General features: G+C 35.8%; 1 pseudogene across 1 annotated transcript; it reads left to right on the plus strand.

The window, feature by feature from the left end:
- The first annotated feature begins 18695 nt into the window (after nucleotides 1-18695).
- On the plus strand, nucleotides 18696-21775 carry LOC143552660 (7-deoxyloganetin glucosyltransferase-like; annotated as a pseudogene). The gene is made up of 2 exons (XR_013138690.1): nucleotides 18696-19351; nucleotides 19948-21775. The product of XR_013138690.1 is annotated as a 7-deoxyloganetin glucosyltransferase-like (transcript).
- The last annotated feature ends 274 nt before the right edge of the window (nucleotides 21776-22049 follow it).

Raw genomic sequence — 22049 nt, forward strand, 5'->3', positions numbered from 1 at the left:
GTTGATGATGATGATTAGTGGTGATGACCTCCAAACCTTCAAACTCTTCACTAGATCTTCAAGGTGAGTGTTAGTGTGTGTTTTTATAAGAGAAAATCGAATAAAAATCTTTTCTAGGCACACTTGATGAATGCAACATGAGCCACTATTTATAGGCAATCTGGATGGTGAGGCACGGCCCCGTGTATTTTTATGACATGTGCCAGATTTGTTTTGTCTTTTGTGTGAGCTGGCAACGGCCCCGTGGTTAGCAGGCACGGTCCCGTGCTTTTTAGTGACATGTGCTCAATTCTTCTTTGTCTTTTCTGCATTCTCGTCCACGGCCCCGTGCATGATGACCACGACCCCGTGCTTTTGTTCTCAGATTTTGTCTTTTCTTGTTCCATAAGCATGGGGGCGTGTTTCTTGAGACATGGGGGCGTGTTTCTTTGTTTTCTTGTGTTTTCTTCTGTTTTTCTTCGTCTTTTTGCTTGTTTCTTCGTTTGAGGTTTCACCTGAAATTACATTTTATTATGATAAATAGCCTTTTATGCTATGTTATTAGATGGAAATTGCAGTTTTTAGAGATTATTTGATGCTGAAAAGATGTATATTTCTATGTACATCAAACATCCCCACACTTGAATATTTCTTGTCCTCAAGCAATCGTCTTATAAATGTTCTCTAAAAACAGCAAATTTAGATTATAGCTATTTCTTAAGTGAGCTCCAAGAAGATGAAACAAAATAACCAATCTTTATGTTAGTGATAAATAAGAGAGAACTTTTATTTTTATGAGCTTCTGTTTATGCAAAACGTCACGTTCTCGCAATGTTCACTCACACTCGTTTTTTATATCTGATCATGTATGGGATGTAGGTATGTGAACACTCTTAGCCAAAATGCAACATGTGATAAATAAGCTTGTAACAAATTCAAATCTCCACCTTTTGAAGGGTTTCATAGATCAGAAAGTAAAAAGGGGTTCCGGTTTAGTGTGAGTAGGGATTGGTATTTTGTGGTGGTTCAAGGTTTAATGGTAAATACAACTTCCGCTGTTTGTCGAGAGTCTTGAGATGTCTTCAATGGTTAGCTCATTTTCTTCGATTTTTTTTTTGTAAATACTATATACCTAATGACTCTTTTAAGGTCAGATCGTCAAGACCAGTTTTATCAAGGATGTGGATTAATTCTTCCTCAATCCTGTTATGAATATAACTTCCAACTCTAATGGATCGTTCGGCTTTGAGCCTAATAGCCCCATCCTCATTAGTTCGGTATATTCATGCTGAGACTGAGTTTGACTTTTTCTACATCTTTCTTCGTGGGACCAGTTTCCGCAACCTAAGCATCGTTCATATCTTTTTGCTTTTCTCTTCATTGCGTTTTTGGAAATTCCACATAATGGTGGCCTTTGTTCGTTTTGGCGCCACTTTTTCCTCACCTCATTGCTAAAGAGAAAGATTCTCTCCCTAAGTTCTGGAGGCAACCTAGGTTTTGTGAAGTGTATGCAGCAAAGGAAATTGAAATCGAAAGAATGCATTTCCAGTTCTTTAGGGTCTGCCGGTAAAAGACCAGTGTTGTATTTTACTGGTTCAAAATGGATAAGGTGATCGGATTTTTGGGTTTTGTAATTTTGGTAATGGGTTTGTGTAAATATTACCTTCTTCTTTATACAACGCTTCGTGCGGTCTTGAAATGAATAATTGCGACAAGTTCTAAATCACACGAAACATATGACTCACTCAAAGCTTCCGAGAAAATATTTATATGGCATGAGGTTTATCTCACAGTAATGGAGGAATTGGGTATTAACGCCATATTTTGCATAAACTTATTCTCAATATTACAAAACTTCTTCTTACTTTTTCACTTTTATGTAATGATTGGTTATTTGCAAAAATATTTCTTGGTTTTCTTTTTAGGTTTAGAATAATACTTGTTTGCTGCAAAATATATTTGTTTTAGAGATTTTTAAAATTAGTTGGACAAACAATTTGGTCAAGTAATTCCCCTCCCCACACTTGAATCTCACATTGTCCTCAATGTGATAAGATTCATGAAAATATAAAAATTCTAGTTGAGTATTATGGGTTAAAATGGAGAGTTACTTCCCTACGGGTTAACAAAATTTCGACAGAGCGTCCCCTGTTTTTCGTCCGTTTTCCTGTTTTTGTACCTGTATAATATAAAACTGCAAACAACCACAAACAACCAAGCATAAACTGCTGAAAATTGGGTATGCAATCATCCATCCCTAGCCCTATTGGGCTAAGTTAGAACCTATCATAATGTCTTTGGCACCAACGGCCATAAAATATCCAAATCAACATAAAAATAAACAAACAAGTATGATGAAAAGTAAATTGTTTAAAACACATAAAAAGTTCATGAAATACTACCAACCCGTAGTGAAAAATAGGGTTTGAAGTGATAGAAAGTTATTTTATTAAGTTAAAAACTCTTAACTGCCCTGACACAAAAAACACGGCCCGTGCTTTAGGAAGCACGGTACGGTGCTGCATAGTGCAGACCGTACTGTTTTGTTTATTTGTCAAGCTGGTTTGTTTTTAACTGGGTTTTTATTTTCTGGTTATTTTAAACTTGGTAAAAACATCCTAAATTTCATTAAGAACATAAAAGTAAAGACATAATTAAAGATAGATGAAATGAAAAGTACAACAACAATTCTCGGGTCCTAAAACATAGTTCTAACGGAAACAACTTAAACGAGAAACAAAGGCAGAAACTTCAACGGCCACAACTTCCGAATAAGTCCTGGATGTGTGGTGGTGCTCGTTTGGCTTCCAAAAGTTCGTCAAGCTTTTTGTTGAGCGTGACGATTTCTCGGTTGAGAAAGTTAAGTTTGGAAGTCACATCCTTGTGGTGGCCATCCACAACATGGAAGTTTTCGAACCTAAGCAGGTCGACTTTGTTAATCAACTCAACTACTCGAGCTTCGGTTTGCATATTGATTTCAACTTGATCTCTTACGATGCATTGGAGTCGCATGACTTGTTCCTCGAGGAAGGAAGATTCATGTTGTTTCCATTTTTTCACTGGCTTCCATTCAACCCGTTTTCCTTCCATTTAGGTAATTTTTGTTTGGTGTGAATGGAATAGTGAAATTATACATGCATTATATAGAGACTGGAAAGTTAAACACGGCACCGTGCATTAGGAAACACGGCCCCGTGCTGCTAGAAGAATAAATGTTCCTGAGTCAGAGAATTGTACGGAGTCAGCGCGTATCATGCTGAAGATTCTAGGGTGACCACGACGCCGTGTTTAGGAAAGCACGGCCCCGTGCTTTTTGTCCTAGTGTTTTTCATTTTAATTTTTCAACATGATTTACTATCCGGAATTTTTAGAATGACGTTTATTGTAATTTGGAAGTTTGGTCATCTAAAAATTACTTTTCATTAAATAAAGATCGTAGAACAATTTTGGGATAAGCCCGGGTTTCCTAAGAAAATAGTCGGGTTAAGCCCGAAGTCCTAACACATTGTGCTTAATGCACTTGATTACACATAAAAGCATAAAATTAAGTTTCCTAGAGTTCCCCGAAAGGCTCTCCTCCTCCGAATGGTCCTGGTGGTGGAAAATACGTGAAACCGAGAACTTGAAACTGGAGTTGCTCGTTGATGTCTCGGAGTTCCATTTTCATGTTTTCCACAGATTCGGTGAGTTGTACGAGACGCATCTCCGCAAGGAGATTCATTTCGGTGAGTTCTTTCACGAGTTCTTGAAGTTTCAAAAGGAGCTCGGTTTTGGAAACATGGCGGGCATCATTTCTCGGATGTCGGGAAACGGGAATTGCTTCATTCATCTCAGTTGGTATGCTGAATTTTCAGAGGTTTTTGGTTTGTGCAAGGAATGCAATGACACAATGTGCCTTTTATAACCAAACAGGAAACCAAGCACGACACCGTGCTTATGGAAGCACGCCCCCGTGTTTTTAGTCTGACAATTCAGTTACAAACCAGTCTAACTGAGATTTTTGCAGCGTAGATGCCGGCCCGTATTTTTCGGCACGGGACCGTGCTTTTGAGAGCACGCCCCCGTGGATTTTTTGTTTTCTAAAAATAAATATTTTTTTAGTTATTTACAAGGCCTAGTTTTGAGAAGGTCTTGGCCAGACCTTATTTCCTCACGTTCTTAATCAAGAAGTTTGGAGGGTTAATACCTCCAACACTTCTTCGAGTGGACCGTCGATATATGGTTTTAATCGATGTCCATTTACTTTGAACTTCTGGCCATTTGAATTTGAAATTTCGATGGTTCCATAGTCAAAAATTGTTTCCACTACGTATGGACCTGACCATCGGGATTTCAGTTTTCCTGGGAAAAGACGTAAACGAGCGTTGTATAGCAGTACACGATCGCCGATTTTAAATTTTATTTCCTTTTAAATGAGTGTCGTGTATGCGTTTAGTCTTTTCTTTGTAGGACCAGGAATTTTCATAGGCCATTGTTCTTAGTTCCTCGAGCTCACGAATTTGATCTTCCTGGTTTGCTCCGGCGGACGTTAGATCAAAGTTCACTACTCTAAGGGACCAGTAGGCTTTTTGTTTCAATTCTACTGGTAGATGACATGCCTTCCCGTAAACGATCTTGAAGGGTGTCGTTCCTATGGGAGTTTTGTAGGCCGTCCTAAGGGCCCACAATGCGTCATCTAATTTTTCTGCCTAATTTTTGCGATTCATCCCCACACTTCTTTCCAGAATTCTCTTAATTCCTCGATTCGAGACTTCCACCTGTCCACTGGTCTGCGGCTGATATGGTGTTGCCAGGCGGTGGTGAACCCCATATCGTGCTAAGACCTTGTCCATCAGGGTGTTACAGAAGTGAGTACCTCTGTCGCTGATGAGGGTTTTTGGTGTTCCGAATCTTGAAACAACTTTTTCAGAAATCGTACAACTACTCGAGCATCGTTAGTGGGAAGAGCTTGTGCTTCTACCCATTTAGATACGTAATCGACTGCTACAAGAATGTATTTGTTTCCGAATGAGTTAGGAAACGGCCCCATGAAATCTATTCCCCATACATCAAAGATTTCACAAATTTGAATGCCCTTTTAAGCCATCTCATTTTTCGATGAGATGTTCCCGGCTCTTTGACAAGCATCGCATGCTTGGATCAAAGTTTGTGTATCTTTGTATATAGTGGGCCAGAAAAATCCTGCATCAAACACTTTTCTGACCGTGGTGGCGGTACCTTGGTGTCCGCCTGTTGGTCCTTCATGATAGTGTTTGAGAATGTCTAAGGCCTCCTTGCCTGCTACGCACCTACGAATGACTTGATCCGCACCTATCCTAAATACGTATGGATCTTCCCAGAAGTAAAACTTAAGATCGGAGAAGAATTTCTTTCGTTGTTGATGAGTAAGTCCTTTTCTGAGAATCATACAAGCTAAGTAATTTGGGAAGTCGGCATACCAAGGACTTTCGTCTTTTTTCCTTTATTACGTCTTGAATGTGCATGAGGACTTCATGTGGGAAATTATCATTGATAATTTCCTTGTGAAGTTCTTCGGGGGTTGGACATTCTAAACGTGAAAGATGGTCTGCGGCTACATTTTCTGCTCCTTTCTTATCTTTAACTTCGATATCGAATTCTTGGAGTAGTAGGATCCACCGGATGAGTCTAGGTTTGGCATCTTGTTTGTTGAATAGGTATCGTATTGTGGCATGATCGGTGTAAACTATGGTTTTGGAAAGAACTAGGTATGATCTAAATTTTTCAAAGGCAAATACTACCGCTAGTAACTCTTTTTCTGTTGTGGTATAATTTTCTTGTGCATCGTTAAGAGTTTTAATGGCATAGTAAATTGGGTGAAAGTGTTTTTCTTTGCGTTGTCCGAGTACGGCTCCAGCATCCAAAGTCGCTTGCATCGCACATGATTTCGAATGGAAGGGTCCAATCGGGTGTGGTCATGATTGGTGCGTTGACAAGTTTGTCCTTCAGTGTATTGAATGACTCAACACATTCCTCAGAGAAGACGAATGGTGCATCTTTTTCTAGAAGTTTGGTCATAGGTCTTGAGATTTTTGAGAAGTCTTTTATGAAGCGGCGGTAGAAACCTGTGTGACCTAGAAAACTTCTAATGGCTTTGACTGAAGTTGGCGGCGGAAGTTTGGATATGGTTTCTATTTTGGCCCTATCAACTTCTAGTCCGTTTTGAGAAATCCTGTGTCCTAAAACGATGCCTTCCTTTACCATAAAGTGGCATTTTTCCCAGTTGAGCACTAGATTTACTTCTTCACACCTAGCTAACATTTTGTCTAGGTTTTTCAGGCAATGATCGAAAGAGTCTCCAAAGACTGAGAAGTCGTCCAAGAAAACCTCCATAGAATTTTCGATCATTTCATGAAAGATGGCCACCATGAAACGCTGGAAGGTGGCTAGAGCATTACATAGTCCAAATGGCATTCTTCGGTAGGCGAAGGTTCCGTATGGACATGTAAAAGTAGTTTTATCCTGATCTTCAGGAGAAATGGGAATCTGAAAGTATCCGGAAAATCCATCAAGAAAACAGTAGAACATTTTTCCAGATAATCGTTCGAGCATTTGGTCTATGAAAGGAAGTGGAAAATGATCTTTTCTTGTGGCATCATTAAGCTTCCGGTAATCAATGCAAACTCGCCAGCCTGTGATGGTTTTCATGGGTATTAGTTCGTCCTTCTCGTTCATTACGACCGTCATTCCTCCCTTCTTGGGTACTACCTGAACGGGACTTACCCAAGGTGAGTCTGAGATTGGGTAGATTAATCCGGCATCAAGCAGTTTGATTACTTCCTTCTTCACCATATCTTGCATGTTAGGATTGAGACGTCTTTGATGTTGGACCACGGGTTTTTATTCTTCTTCCATGAGGATTTTGTGAGTACAAAAGGAGGGACTGATGCCCTTGATATCCATGATCTTCCATGCGATAGCCTTCTTATGGTTTTTGAGAACCTTAAGAAGTTCGTCTTTCTCTTCTTTGGAAAGGTGAGATGAAATAATTACTGGGAGTTGAGAGTCTTTTTCTAGAAAGGTGTATTCGAGATGGTTTGGTAGTTCTTTTAACTCTAAGGCTGGTGGTTCTTCAACTGATGGTTTTGATTTTTCATTATTTTCACTGATTTCGCATATTATTTCTGATTCTTCTTGGTAATTGTTGTTGAGATTTTCGTTTTCTAAAATGGGTTTGTTGAGTGTTTTGTCTAATAATTGTGTTTCTATGGGAGTATTAATGGAGGAATCTTGCATATAGCAACTTACGATGGAGTCTATGATGTCAACACAATATAAAGTGTCATCGTGTTGTTGCGGATATTGCATAGATTTTCCTATGTCAAAAGTGATTGCCTCGTCATTGACCCTGAGAGTGAGTTTACCGGTGCAAACATCAATGACAGCCTTTGCGGTGGCTAAAAAGGGTCTACATAAAATTAGAGGTACACTTTTGTCTTCCTCCATGTCTAGAATCACAAAATCTACTGGGAAAACAAATTTGTCAATTTTGACAAGCATGTTTTCAACAATGCCCCTAGGATATTTAACGGATCGGTCAGCTAACTGAATGCTCATGCGGGTGGGCTTTGGTTCTCCTATCCCTAGTTTTGCAAAAACCGCATAAGGCATTAAATTAATACTAGCTCCTAAGTCAGCCAGGGCATTGCTAACAGATAAATTTCCTATGAAACAAGGGATAGTAAAGCTCCCTGGATCGGTCATCTTTATTGGTAGCTTGCTTTGGAGGACAGCTGAACATTCTTTACTTAGGGTGACATGCGAGAGTTCCTCCAGCTTTCTTTTGTTTGTCAGCACTTCTTTGAGAAACTTGGCATATTTTGGCATCTGAGCAATAGCTTCGACAAAAGGGATGTTGATATGGAGTTGTTTAAAGAGTTATAGAAACTTCTCATACTGGGCTTCCAATCGCTCCTGCTTCAGTCTTCCAGGGTATGGAATAGGTGGAACATAAGTTCGGACTGGCTCCTTAGGTTGGATTATGCTTATTGGGGTCAGCCTTTCCTGCGTTTCATCAGGAGACTTCTTCTCCATAACTGGATCTGAGGTTGGTGAGATAACAGTGGTCGTACCGCTTCGTAATGTAACGGCGTTAGCTGTTGCATTCGGGTTGGTGATTGTGTTGCTTGGAAGGGCGCCAGGTGGTCTTTCGGATAATTGTCGGGCAATTTGTCCGATTTGGGTTTCTAAGTTCTGAAGTGATGCTTGTTGACTTTTGAGATCGGCTTCATGTTTTAATAATACTCCGCTGATATCAACAGCTCTTGAGTCGGCTTTCTTTTTTGCTTCATTTGTTTTGGTCATTAATTGGATTAACATTTCTTCGATCTTTGAGTAGCTCGGGTTTTGATGGTTACTCGAGCTTTGGTCTTGGTATTGAGTTTTAGGTTGGAAGGATTGATTTATCGGTCTCTTTTCGAATCCTGGTAGGGGTTGAGTGTTACCTCCGTCTTTCCAGCTGAAGTTTGGATGGTTTCTCCAACCTGGGTTGTAGTTATTCCTGAAAGCGTTGTTCTGTAGAGCAATAAAATCGACTTCTTCCATGGCAATAATGACTTGTTTACAGTCACTCGTCTTATGATTTCCTCCACAAGTGTCACAAGTGAGTCTGTTTTTTGATAGCTCGGCTTGAAGTTGTTCGAATTTTTTAGAAAGAGCTTCACGCTGTGCTGTGACAAGGGTGTTGGAATCAACGTAGTGTATTCCTTTATGGGTAGGTGTAGATCTTGGTGGGTTGTAAGCGAAACTCTTCTTTGCGGCCTTCTCCAGGACTTCAAATGCTTCGTTAGGTGATTTGGATCCCAGGTCTCCACCAGTGATCTGGTCGATGGCCTGTTTGTTTTGACTGGATTGTGAATCAAAGAAAGTTTGAACTTGTAACCATACGCTCAGTCCATTATGTGGGCATCTTCTTAAAATACTTTTGTATCTTTCCCATGCTGCGTGTAACGATTCATCATCATCGGTCCGGAATCCGGTAATGCTGGCTCGGTATTTGGCAGTTTTGTCGGGCGAAAAATATTTGAGGAGAAACTGTTCAATCATCTGGTCCCAAGTGGTAATGGAACCAGAGGAAAGAGATTCTATCCATTCTAGGGCTTGGCCCCTTAGAGAGAACGGAAAGAGTTTAAGCTTGATTTGATCTTCTGAACAGTTTTGGATTTTAAAGGTTCCGCAGATTCGTAAGAATCGAGATATGTGAGAAAGGGGGTCTTCGTCGAGGAGACCATGAAATTGAACTGAATTTCCCACCATATGAATGGTGCTTGATTTGATTTCGAAATTTTCGGTGATTTCGGGTAGAGCCACTCCATTGTCGTAGCCTTCAAGAGTTGGCTTGGCATACTGGCTCATGTTCGGCTCATTGTTCTGAGCCGCCATCATTTATTCGGTTTGATTTTCTCCTGATGTGGTGGCGTCTACTGATTCGTTTTTGATTGCTTCTGCGGTTTCTGTAGTCCGTTAACGAGTTCGTCGACGAAAGAGTCGTTCCGGTTCAGAAATTGGAGAAACAAGCTCAGGCTCAAAAGTAGAGGACATACATGGGACTAAATCAAAATTAAACACTAAAGCAAAAGTTAGCTAAAGTTAGTCTAAAAGGTTAGTCTAGTATTAAACTACGAGTTATGCTACGCTATTTTTAACTAAACTAAACTAAGGTCTTAATTAAGCTAGAGTAAAGTTAAGGTAAATAAAGGTAAAAAGTAGGCTAGCCGTAAAATTATATTTCAGTATTTAGTAAAAATTAAAAATAAAGTGAAATAGAAGTTAAAAATTTGTACAACTATAAACAATGATTAAATTAAAACTTGGATCGTTCTTAGAAACGTACCGTGTCCCCGGCAACGGCGCCAAAAAATTGATGCGTGCTGTGTAGCTTGTATAAAATATGATAGATTGGATATTTAGCTTTTGCACAAGATCGTGTTTTAAATTTATAAAAGTGATTTCTACAAAGACTAAACACACACAAAATAGGCAAGTGTACCTATCGTATATGTAGAATAGTATTGGTAAGAACCAAGTATCGATCCGTGGACACAAAGGTTTCTAATAATAAATCGTTGTTTTACTTCAATCGGAGGTTTTAATCATCTTGAGGTTAATTTTTGAACTTTTTATAAAATATAAATAATTATATATATATAATATATAGGTGACCAAGATAAGAAATTTTAAACGAGTTGTTCAATTATACGTAGGTTACCATCTATGATCAAGAATCCACTCCATTTTAGCATTGATAATTAATATGTAGACATGTGATAAACTTACCGTAGCAATATATGATAGATAACTCCTTAACCCATAGTGAGCATCTTTGACACTAAGGAGATGATATGCGCATTTTAAAGTCCACCCTTTCCTAATGTCATACCATCTCAATGATGTCAATTTAAGTTGGCAAGTAGTTTCGTTAAGTAGAAAGATTAGGATTGACTTCAATTTCTCGAATACCAATTCTAACAACTTCGAGTGATTGTAGTTCATCACACAACCTCCCCTTGGTTGATTTAAGTAGGTTATTATTACACATTCCATTAACATATGGTTTCTTTAGCTAATTTGATATCCTAAGCAAAGCCATTTTCGGATTACCAAGGTTTAGAAAAATACACCATAACTTATATCTCATCATTTCTAAGTACAATATAAGGATCCATGTTTCGATAATGTATCAAAGTATTTCTATCTTTCAAGAACATGAATCGATCATGAACGATTGCCAAAGAGATTGACAACCACCAACTTTGAATTAGTGATTTAAGATGGTGAAACATTTCTCATCAAAAGATAATTGTAATATAACCATGTACTTAACTAGACTACATCACATGTCTTGATTAATTATCAAGTAAAACAAAGCTTCTTCATAGATTTTAGATGGTAAAAGGAGTTTAGCTCATAATGAGCATTTTGATGAACATTAAGATGATTGATAATAACAAATACATGATTAAACTTGGAACAATCTAACCAAATGTAGATGAATCCTTCTTCTTAATTATGGGGATGATGGTTGATGATGATGATTAGTGGTGATGACCTCCAAACCTTCAAACTCTTCACTAGATATTCAAGGTGAGTGTTAGTGTGTGTTTTTATAAGAGAGAATCGGATAGAAATCTTTTCTAGGCACACTTGATGAATGCAACATGAGCCACTATTTATAGGCAATCTGGATGGTGAGGCACGGCCCCGTGCTTGATGAGCACGGCCCCGTGTATTTTTATAACATGTGCCAGATTTATTTTGTCTTTTGTGTGAGCTGGCAACGGCCCCGTGGTTAGCAAGCACGGTCCCGTGCTTTTTAGTGACATGTGCTCAATTCCTCTTTGTCTTTTCTGCATTCCCGTCCACGGCCCCGTGCATGCTGAGCACGGCCCCGTGCTTTTGTTCTCAGATTTTGTCTTTCTTGTTCCATAAGCATGGGGGCGTGTTTCTTGAGACATGGGGGCGTGTTTCTTTGTTTTCTTGTGTTTTCTTCGTCTTTTTGCTTGTTTCTTCGTTTGAGGTTTGGTTTCACCTGAAATTACGTTTTATTATTATAAGTAGCCTTTTATGCTATGTTATTAGATAGAAATTGCAGTTTTTAGGGATTATTTGATGCTGAAAAGATGTATATTTCTATGTACATCACCGACCATCACCACCGTGCCCTAATAATATCCGAAGATGATGTGCACCGGACCCTAATAATATCCGAGGTATGTAGGGTGAAATGCTCTTTATAACGTAAAGATATTTATGCACGTACTACGTATGTTAAAGCAAGTAAGTATGAAATAATGAATGTATTTATGTATGGAAGAATGATAAATAGGTTAAGTATGTAATATATACCTTCGGGCATGTATATATATGTAAATGTAAAGTATGTTGCCTAATTAACTAGAACTCACTCAGCGTAGCTGACTTTTAGTATGCACGCAGGTGATTAGGCTAAGACAGCTAGCTTGAGTGAAGACACATGACATTAGACTGAAGAGGCTCGCATGTTGAGAAGAATGTAATGATGTTTTGAAATGACTTTTTATATTATGTTTTAAGACAAGAGTTTGTTTGATACAAACATATTTGAATGGTTATGTAATATATGGTTGAATTTAATGTTTCTGCGAAAGTTTTAATTCACTATGATATTTAGAGCTGTGTTTATGAGTAAATCCAATGATAATGTAGGACACCGGGACCGGGGCTTTACATTTATATGCGTGTGTGTAAGATTCAATCTCTTGCTTTGCATGACTCTAAAAAACAAACACATAAGCTACAATTTTACATTAAATTACGCGCACACACACACACACACACATATATATATATATATAGAAATAAAGATAAATTTACTATTCATGTATTCTTAGTTTTAATGTTAATTTTAACGTGCAGATCAGGCTCATATTAAGTTCAGGTCAACAGTATTTTAGAAAAATTAGTTCGACTTGAAAAAGCTTATGAACGTAAAGTGTTCGGGTCGAAACGAGTTGTTTTAAAAGAATATCAAATTGGGTCGGTCAAAACATGTGTGTCAACAATGGTTATGATTCGAATAAATTCAGGAATCGTGTTGTTTTAGATCATAGTATTTTCTAACGTAAAAATAAAATTCATTATTCATGTGTTCTTAGTTTTATAGTAATTTAAATAGGCGGGTCATGTTCGTGTTTGGTTCAAAACTAGTTTAGGTTAATGTGCTTTTAAGTAAAATAACTTCGGATTAAAACAAGTTGTTTTAAAAGAGTATCAAATTAGTTCGGGTCAAAACAGGTGAAACATGTGTTTGAGTTGAAACGGGTTATATTAATGGATATATTTTTTAACTTAAAAGTCAAATTCGTTATTCATGTATTTTAGTTTTATGTTAATTTGAACGAGCACTTAGGGTTCATAGTTGGTTCAAAAGAAATTTGTTGAAACAATCGTTATTTTTAAACCCGATGAAATATTTTACCATTGAATTATTTTCTTTATGAACAATTTATGTTTTAATCCTTCATCACTATTATATTTAGTGCAAAATATAATTTCATTTATAAGAAATTGTTATACCTTACTAAAATGTTTAGCATTATGGATTTTGTAAATAATTATAACTGTTCCATATGCTATGCCATATACTTCATGTTTGATTTCATAACTTGTATCGAATATATAATTTTTTTATTGACATTATATCATTTTTCAGCCTGTGTAATACATGGGTTAGTAATTAGTATACATTATACCATGATTTGAAATATGGTCCTCTATAAAAGATAATAGGACCAAGACTAGAAGATATAACATGTTTTTTTTGTTATTCATAACATGTCCTTTTTTCATAGCAGAGATGCTAACAATATGAGTTTTGTTTCCTACACATTTTTAGTTACTTAGTACATAACTTCATTATCTTCATACGCATCTTCGATTTTTTCGTACACATCTTCAAATTATTTCAACTTATCTTCAGTTTCTTCCTATACAAATTCAATTTCTTCCTACACTTCTTCAAATTTTTCTACACGGTTTTTAAGTTTCCATTCACATAATTCTGTTTCCTACACATTCGAGTATCTTTGTACACATCATCAATTTCGTCCTATGCATATTAAAATATTTTCCTACACCCTTTCAAATTCTTCCAACATATCTTCATTTCTTCCTTCACTTCTTTAACTTTTCATACAAATTTTAATTTTTTTTCCTATACATTTTCAGTTTTTTCTTAGACGTCTTCAGCTTCTAACTACACATCTTCTAATTCATCTTACGCATAAAAAAATGTAGGTCTCTTGACCGGATCTAACAACAAACAAACTATTACTAGTTGTCTTGGATCAACATCTCAACTTGTTGGTGGAAACAACTAGCTAGGACCGAGATCTCGAATCTTGTTGTATGCTTATTTCTGTCGAGAATGGAGAGGGAGAAGAGAGTTTGTAGGTGTGTAAGATAATATGTTTTGCAAAAGGTTGTGTATGTATGAGAGACTCACACATTATATAGTGTGAGTTCTCATACACACTTTCTATTAAACACGACCCAATGGGCTCATTGTACACGGGCTCAAAGGCCACAAACATTACATCAAGAGTTTATCAGACAAACTAACAACATTAACTAAACAAGTTACAAATAAGAAAGACTCAACACGAAAATGGCCAACACAAAAGAAATAGCCATGCGCAAAAGAAATTTTTGGTGATGAAATTGCTATATACTAACCCAAAAATACCATAAATTTAAAATATGGTTTTTTGGGGAAAGAAAATAACATCGATAATGAAGATGCTATTTATTTTTTTGCAGTACTATAAATTTAAGAACCTTTTATTGGTGATAAAAGAAACAAAAATGAATCTCACAATAAGAAAAGGACATCTAGAATAAATAACTTATAACTTACATATCATAAAGTCTGAATATTTATGCTTTGGACTTTTATTTAAAAATAGATGAAAAAAAATTAAATGATGAATTATTGTAATCTACCTAGATTACTCATTTATTAATTATTTTAATTTCTCTCAAATTTTATTAATTACAATAAATGCAATACTTTTTCAACCATCGATTAATAATCTAATGGGTGACATCACTTCTCGCTATAAGAATCATTTCTGAAATTAACTTAATCCTATATATATATATATATATATATATATATATATTGTTTGGATCAAATACAAAGTAAATTAACGTGTTAACTTTGCGAATTAAGTAGTGTAAATTTTTTAAAATCCGGGGCATACGGCTGGTTGAACCAGTTTTACCGGATTTTGGTAAAACAACTGGTATTTAGAGCATGATATTTTTGGATGGTTTGCTAGAACATTATTATGCCGATTTAAAAAAAATATATGTTTAAACTAGCAAACTGGTTTTATAGCCAAGCGATTTTTTGATAGTTTTTTTGCCGCCCTTATTTTTTTTTCAAAATGACTATTAACCTAGCTGATAAATTGAAACCAATAACACGGTAAACGTCGATTCATTAATCAACCAGTTTTGTATCATGAAAGTCCACGGTTTGTTTCTTTGCATGTCTTGCAATTAATTAATTTTGTATAAAAAGTACAAACTTCCTATTTGACTCGATTATTTATTAATATACTTTTAGGTTATTCTTTGAGTTAAAGTTTTATTTATATGGAATTACAGAGTAAATTATTCAACCTAGTTGAACCTTCGAATATATTTTGAACTAGTTGTATCATTTTTGTAACATCCTGAAATTTCTATGAATAATATTAAAATATTATGTATGTTGGAACAAAAAATTTGAGTTAGTAGAAAAATAATAATAATGATAAAACGATGGTAGGCTAAAATAGATTGAATTAATCATGGACTTAAGATAAAAATGGGCCTAAGGTTCATGGGCTTAAGGAAGTATAAATACCCCTTAAACCGTAAATCCTTTCCATCTCCATCATTCTACAACTTAGCCTACACAAACAAAAACACACACTTAAACCAAACACTCTCTACACCATGCCAATCAATGATCCAAGAGCAACCAAAGTTAAGAAAACATTCATGTATTTTTAGTTTTATATTAATTTGAACGAGCGCTTAGGGTTTATATTTGGTTCAAAACAAGTTTGTTAAAGCAACTGGTATTTTCAAACCCGATGAAATATTTTTCCATTGAATTATTTCCTTTATGAACAATTTATTATCTAATCCTTCATCATTATTATATTTAGTGCAATATATAATTTCATTTATAATAAATTGTTTAGCATTATGGATTTTATAAATAATTATAGTTGTTTCATATACTATGCCATATACTTCATGTTAGATTTCACATATAACTTGTATCGAATATATAATTTTATATTGACATTATATCATTTTTCAGCCTGTGTAACACATGGGTCACTAATCTAGTTTACATTATACCATGATTTGAATTATGGTCCTCTCTAAAAGATAATAGGACCAAGACTAGAAGATATAACATGTTTTTTTGTTATTCATTACATGTTCTTTTTTCATAGCAGAGATGCTAACAATATGAGTTTTGGATTTGTCCCATGCATGGAAAATTATATTATTTTTTAAGCTTTCAATTTTATTATTACTGTTCTTTTTTCAACTTCTTACACCTCTTCAAATTTTCCAACATATTTTCAATTTCTTTCCATACATGTTCAGTTTATTTTTACACCTCTTTAATTTTTTCTTACATGTCTTCATTTTTTCATACACATTTTAATTTTGTTTACTACATTAAAATATATATACGGGCGTACATGTACAAGTATAAATATACAGCGTATATGTATAAGTGTACATATGCGGCACATATGTTGCTTGACATATACGACGCATAATTTGCTTGACACATACAACGCATATGTATACATTTACGGCGTGTGCGTTGCTTGACATATATGGCGTATATGTCACTTGACATATACGACGTATATGTAATGAAAACATAAAATAGATTAAACCCAGCCAGGGGATCTGCCCCTTGGACCCTGCTAGGGGCTGCCGCCCCTAGAACCTCGGTTACAGGCCTGTCCCGGACCCCGTTAGCTAGGGGTTTCATTAACCTAGGAATATAATATAGTTATAAATAGTTAAGTGATGCTTGTTAATTGCTACACAGTTAGTTGTGCCCAGCTGAGAAGAGGTATGACCATAAACTCAGAAAGAACATGACACATGTGAGTTTCTAGCCCCATATCCTTGTTATGTTTTCGGGGCTGTGTGTATACTCATTATGATTAGTTAATACACTTACCTTAAGTGGTAAGTGTATGATAGATATTATCTTTCTACTTTACCATCTCAAATATATATACAACATAGTGTAGTGTAAATTAAAACATAGTGTAATTACACTTCAATGTAATTACATAGATACAACACTTATATATATAATTACACTACTTGATTCCTACAACAAACACATTTTTCTTATATACATGCATACATACATGCATGCACGCACGCACGCACGCATACATGCATGCATGCATACATACATATGGTGGAGTTAAGTTAAAAGCGATTGTGTCCAAAAAGACTTAGAAAACTTTATAGCCATTGGATTAAATAAGTTAATGGCCCAGACTAAAAGAATTGCAAGTCTGTAAATTGTGTGTGCGTTTTCATATAAATAGTATTTAAGGGTAAAGTGTTCTTTTGGTACCATTAAGACTGGAATAAAAAGGAAACCATGGCTTCCCAACAGTGATAAATCCGGGACTTTTTATGAGTGGGGAAAAATAGGTATGGTTAAAATAAGTCGGTTTAAACGGGCCGAGTCAATATATTTTCTACTCATGAATTTGTTTAACGATATTTATTTACCTATTAAGTATTTATGATATGATAATATAGTTAATATCTTTGATCAACTCAAACATATAAAGATAACGCTTTTGAAATTTATATAGTTATATAAATAAAATGACGTATAAACACAATATCTAACAAAATTAGAAAACAAATGGATATTGTTAAAAATAAATAAACAAATAACAAACGAAACACTTAGGGTCTGCTTAGTAGAGGTAATGAAATGAATAAGGGAATGCAATAACAGAGTAATGGAATAGACAAATGAATAAAATGAAACATTACCATTCCATTGTCTAGTTTGATTATCATTTTAAAGCCACACAGAAATGAAATTAATCATCACTTTATTTATTTTATTTAAATAGTAAACTACGCACACATACTATTTTCATCGATTAATAAAGGAAATAACATAACAATAATATAATAATATAATAAAATTAAAATTAATTATTATTATTATTGATGTTGTTGTTGTGTGTTAGCTAAACTTTTTTTCATTTCATTCCTTGAAGGAATGAAAAAAAAAAACACTTTCTCTCAAGGAATGAAAAAATTTATTAATGTAAGGAATTACATTAATTTGGAATGATCCATTTCATTAACACATGATAACCAAACATGCTTAATTTTATTCATTTGGAATGATCCATTTCATTCCAACCTCCATTCCGTTATAACAAACACTGCCTTATAGATAAATCGACTAATTAGACAACAAAACCTATTATTTGGCAATTAAGTTTAGTTAGATTTTGCTAATGTTTAATATGAAATATTAAAATAAAGGGTTGTTTGAAAATCAAATATAACTAAAAGGTAAATTCTGTATTTCTATTGAACACAAATGTGTTAATATCAAACTTGGTCTTGAATTTACTATTTTCTTTAACCCACCTTAGTGCTTTCACTAACCTCTACTTTTCTCTCTCTCACTCTTAACATGTCCTTGAATTCCATAAATTCTTATAAGAGTTACAAGGTTCTTAAATTTTGCTAATTTGCTCATCTTAAATGGGATTTCAAAGGTTCATGAGAAAACACAAAAAAAATTGCAAGGGGGTTTAAATATTTTCTGATACTAATATGTTATATCTTTTTACCCTAATGGCCTGGGTTTTCATTGTTGAAAAGAGAGAGATTGAACATAAGGAAACCAAAAAAAAAAAAAAATATGAAAGCCTCTGATTGCGTGGAAGCATATGAACTATCAACACAAAGGCTAATGAATAAAACATAGAGTACAATAATTTAAAGCATAATTGAAATGAATAGTAGTATTAGGTTGTTATCAAAGATAAGTGAATAATATGTAATAAATTTGCTCACTTTAAAAGTTATAAGGGGTTTCTATAGGCGGGACAATTCCAAAAGTATTAATGTTGAATCTTAGTCGTTCAAACTTTCACATATTTTATCTCTTCATTATATTTATGTTGGAAGGCTACACTCTTCACTCATACTTGAGTTATAGGCTTATAAAAATACTAATACAGTGTTTTGAAATTTGGTGTCCTTGGTTTTGTGTGTGCGTCCTGGTTCCATGGATTCAACACAAGAGTACAAGCCACATGTGTTATGCATACCACTCCCGGCACAAGGTCATATTAACCCAATGATAAACCTTGCTAAAACCCTCCATTCCAAAGGCTGCTTTATCACCTTTGTCAACACTGAGTTCAGCCACCAACGCCTTCTTACATCTCTAGGCTCTGACGCTCTTAACAGCTTACCTTCCTTCCACTTCGAAACTATCCCTGACGGCCTTCCCCCACCTGAAAACCTTAATGCTTCACAACATACTGCCACTATAATCAAATCCCTCGAAGAAAATGGTTTGGATCCATTTAAAAGTGTCCTCGCCAAAGTGAGTGCTCTTTATTCCCCAGTGACATGCATATTGACCGACTACCTTATGTCTTTCACCCTTTCTGCGGCGAGGAATTAGGTATTCCCGCATTTTTTTTCTGGACCGCTGGGGCTGGTTCCATCATATGTTATTTGGAGTACCCCAATCTTATACAAAAGGGTTTGATGCCTCTTAAAGGTAAATTATTTTCCACTTTATTTCTCATAAAACTCTATTATCTTTTCCCGATTTTTGTTTCAAAACAGGATATTTTAGGCGGTAGAAATGATTTCTAGGAGAGAGAAACAGTGATAATGATTTCTAGTTGATCCGTCATTTGAAACAGCGGATGTATAATTATATCTAGGGCGTGTCAGTTTCTGTTGGGTGAATTAGACAAACTAGCTTGTGTTTCGTCATCTGCAATGGCGGATTTGGTACATTTTGGTGTGATCCGTCATTTCAACAAGAAATAATATATTCAAATGATTTTTAAAAGTTTTGGGATAAAAAAATATATGAACACGTAAGAAAAGAATAAGCATGTGAGCTGCACTTGGATATACCAGTTTCAAGTTGTTTAATTCTTTTCTTTAAGCTTTTGTTCAAATTTATAACTAGAGAATTTAATGTGAAAAATGATGTTGCGCGACTAAGAAAAAAAAAACAGAAAACAATTTCATCTACTATTAATAATACTACACCAATGTCCTTCGCGGAGCTTACGAAGGCCGGAAACAAGGCCATAACTAATTACGGGGCTAACTTGAAAACAAATTGTTTTGTGCATGCAGATAAGAGTTATTTAGTAAATGGGTATTTGGATAAAGTTGTAGATTTTATCCCTATCATGCCCGGTATACGTCTAAAAGATTTTCCACCCTTTGTTAGAATGGTCCATCCTGGTAACGAGTTTATGGTTGGATATTCGGATTTGGCATCACAGAGGGCGATGAAAGCATCAGCCATTATTTTTAACACTTTCGATGAGCTAGAAGGCGAAATTCTAGACACGCTATCTAAAATCTACCCATCGGGCTATGGTATAGGCCCCTTGCATCTCCTCCAGAGCAAAATTGCTGATAAGTCACTAGATTCCATCAAATCAAATCTTTGGGTTGAAGAACCTGAATGTTTAAAATGGTTAGACGACAAAGAGCCGTTATCAGTCATTTATGTAAATTTTGGTAGCGTCCTTGTAATGACACCTCAACAACTAGTTGAATTTTGTTGGGGACTTGCTAAGAGCAATTATTCATTCTTGTGGATAATACGATCCGACCTGGTGATTGGTGACTCTGCTGTTCTTCCTCCGGAGTTTTTGGAACATACTAGCAATAGAGGAATGTTGGCTAGTTGGTGTCCACAAGAGCAAGTTTTAAGTCACCTGTCAATAGGAGGGTTTTTAACGCATATCGGATGGAATTCGACAATTGAAAGTATTTCTTATGGAGTCCCAATGATTTCTTGGCCGTTTTTTGCTGATCAACAAACGAATTGCTGGTGGAGTTGCAATAAGTGGAAGATTGCGATGGAGATCAACAACGATGTTAAGAGGGATGAAGTTTCGAAGCTAGTGATTGAATTGATGAATGGAGAAAAGGGAAAAGAGATGAGAAAGAATGCCATTGATTTTAAGAACAAGGCCGAGGAGGCGTGCACTTTTCCCTCTGGTTCATCTGTGGTTAATTTGGAGAAAGTGATTCAACTACTACAAACATCTTATGTGAACAAGCCCATGCAAGAGAAGGAACTCAAGCCTGTTAAATGATGATCCAAAATCTTTTTCAGAATAAAGATTCACGACGTTGTCATGCAGCTGTCTTATTTACATTATTTTTATGTTATTTAATATTTGAATAATGCCCAACGGGCTGGTTGTTATGTAAACCGAGTCTTAAGGAATGAGCCGTTGCTCCCTTATACTCGTTCTTCTATTTTCCCTATTTAATGAGGCCTTTGGTTCTCAAGTTGTATGCAAAAACAATTATCAAGTCAATCAATCGTGAAATCCTTTGCTGCAATTCTCTGCTTTGTTTACTTTGATCTGCTCATATACCAACAGATTTGGTATTAGAGCCTGGTTAAAGTGCCCATTATCAGAATTCTATCACAATACATCGAAACCCTAACTGCTATGACCTACCATGTTAACCCTAACTCTTCCATTCCAATTCCAGTGTTCAAAGGTGAAGGCTGTGAACACTGGAGTATTAGAATCAAAACTATATTACGGTCAAGAGACTTATGGGATCTGGTTGAATCCGGAATCGATGGAAAGGGTGATGCACAAACCCAAAAGAATGCTCAGAAGAGAGATGCATATGCCATGGCTATTATTCAACAAGCCGTCCATGAGCAATTGTTCTCTCGTATTGCTGCTGCTGTTTACCTCATCAACATAGCACCTACAAAAGCCTTAACTGATCGAACACCATGGGGAGCTTAGACTAATGCCAAACCCTCAGTTCGACATTTAAGGATTTTTGGATGTATTGCACATTGCCTCATACCCTCACAACACAGAAAGAAGCTAGACAACAGATCTGAAAAGTGTATCTTCATTGGATACTCAGCCCGGTCAAATGGTTATAGACTATACAATCCTGCAACCAAGAAATTCCTAACTGTAGGTCCCGAAACGACCACGACGAATGGTTTTTATCTCGATAAACGTGTCAAGACGGGTGTGGTAAATCAAAACGACCGAACATAAATAATATAAAGATAAAATAAAGGAACGATCTCGTTGTCGGCCAAAGATTGAAAATATTGAGTAAGAACCGACCCCACCCAAGGTGAGCTCCCCTTGGGTGGGTGATTTACACACTTGAAACACACACTAAGATAGAAAACAACTTTCCTATTTATAGCTAAACAATACAAATAAACTAAA

Source organism: Bidens hawaiensis, unplaced genomic scaffold, assembly GCF_021521415.1.
Source record: "Bidens hawaiensis isolate Kalapana, Puna unplaced genomic scaffold, B.hawaiensis_p1.1 tig00016968_1, whole genome shotgun sequence".
NCBI classification, from domain to species: Eukaryota; Viridiplantae; Streptophyta; class Magnoliopsida; order Asterales; family Asteraceae; genus Bidens; species Bidens hawaiensis.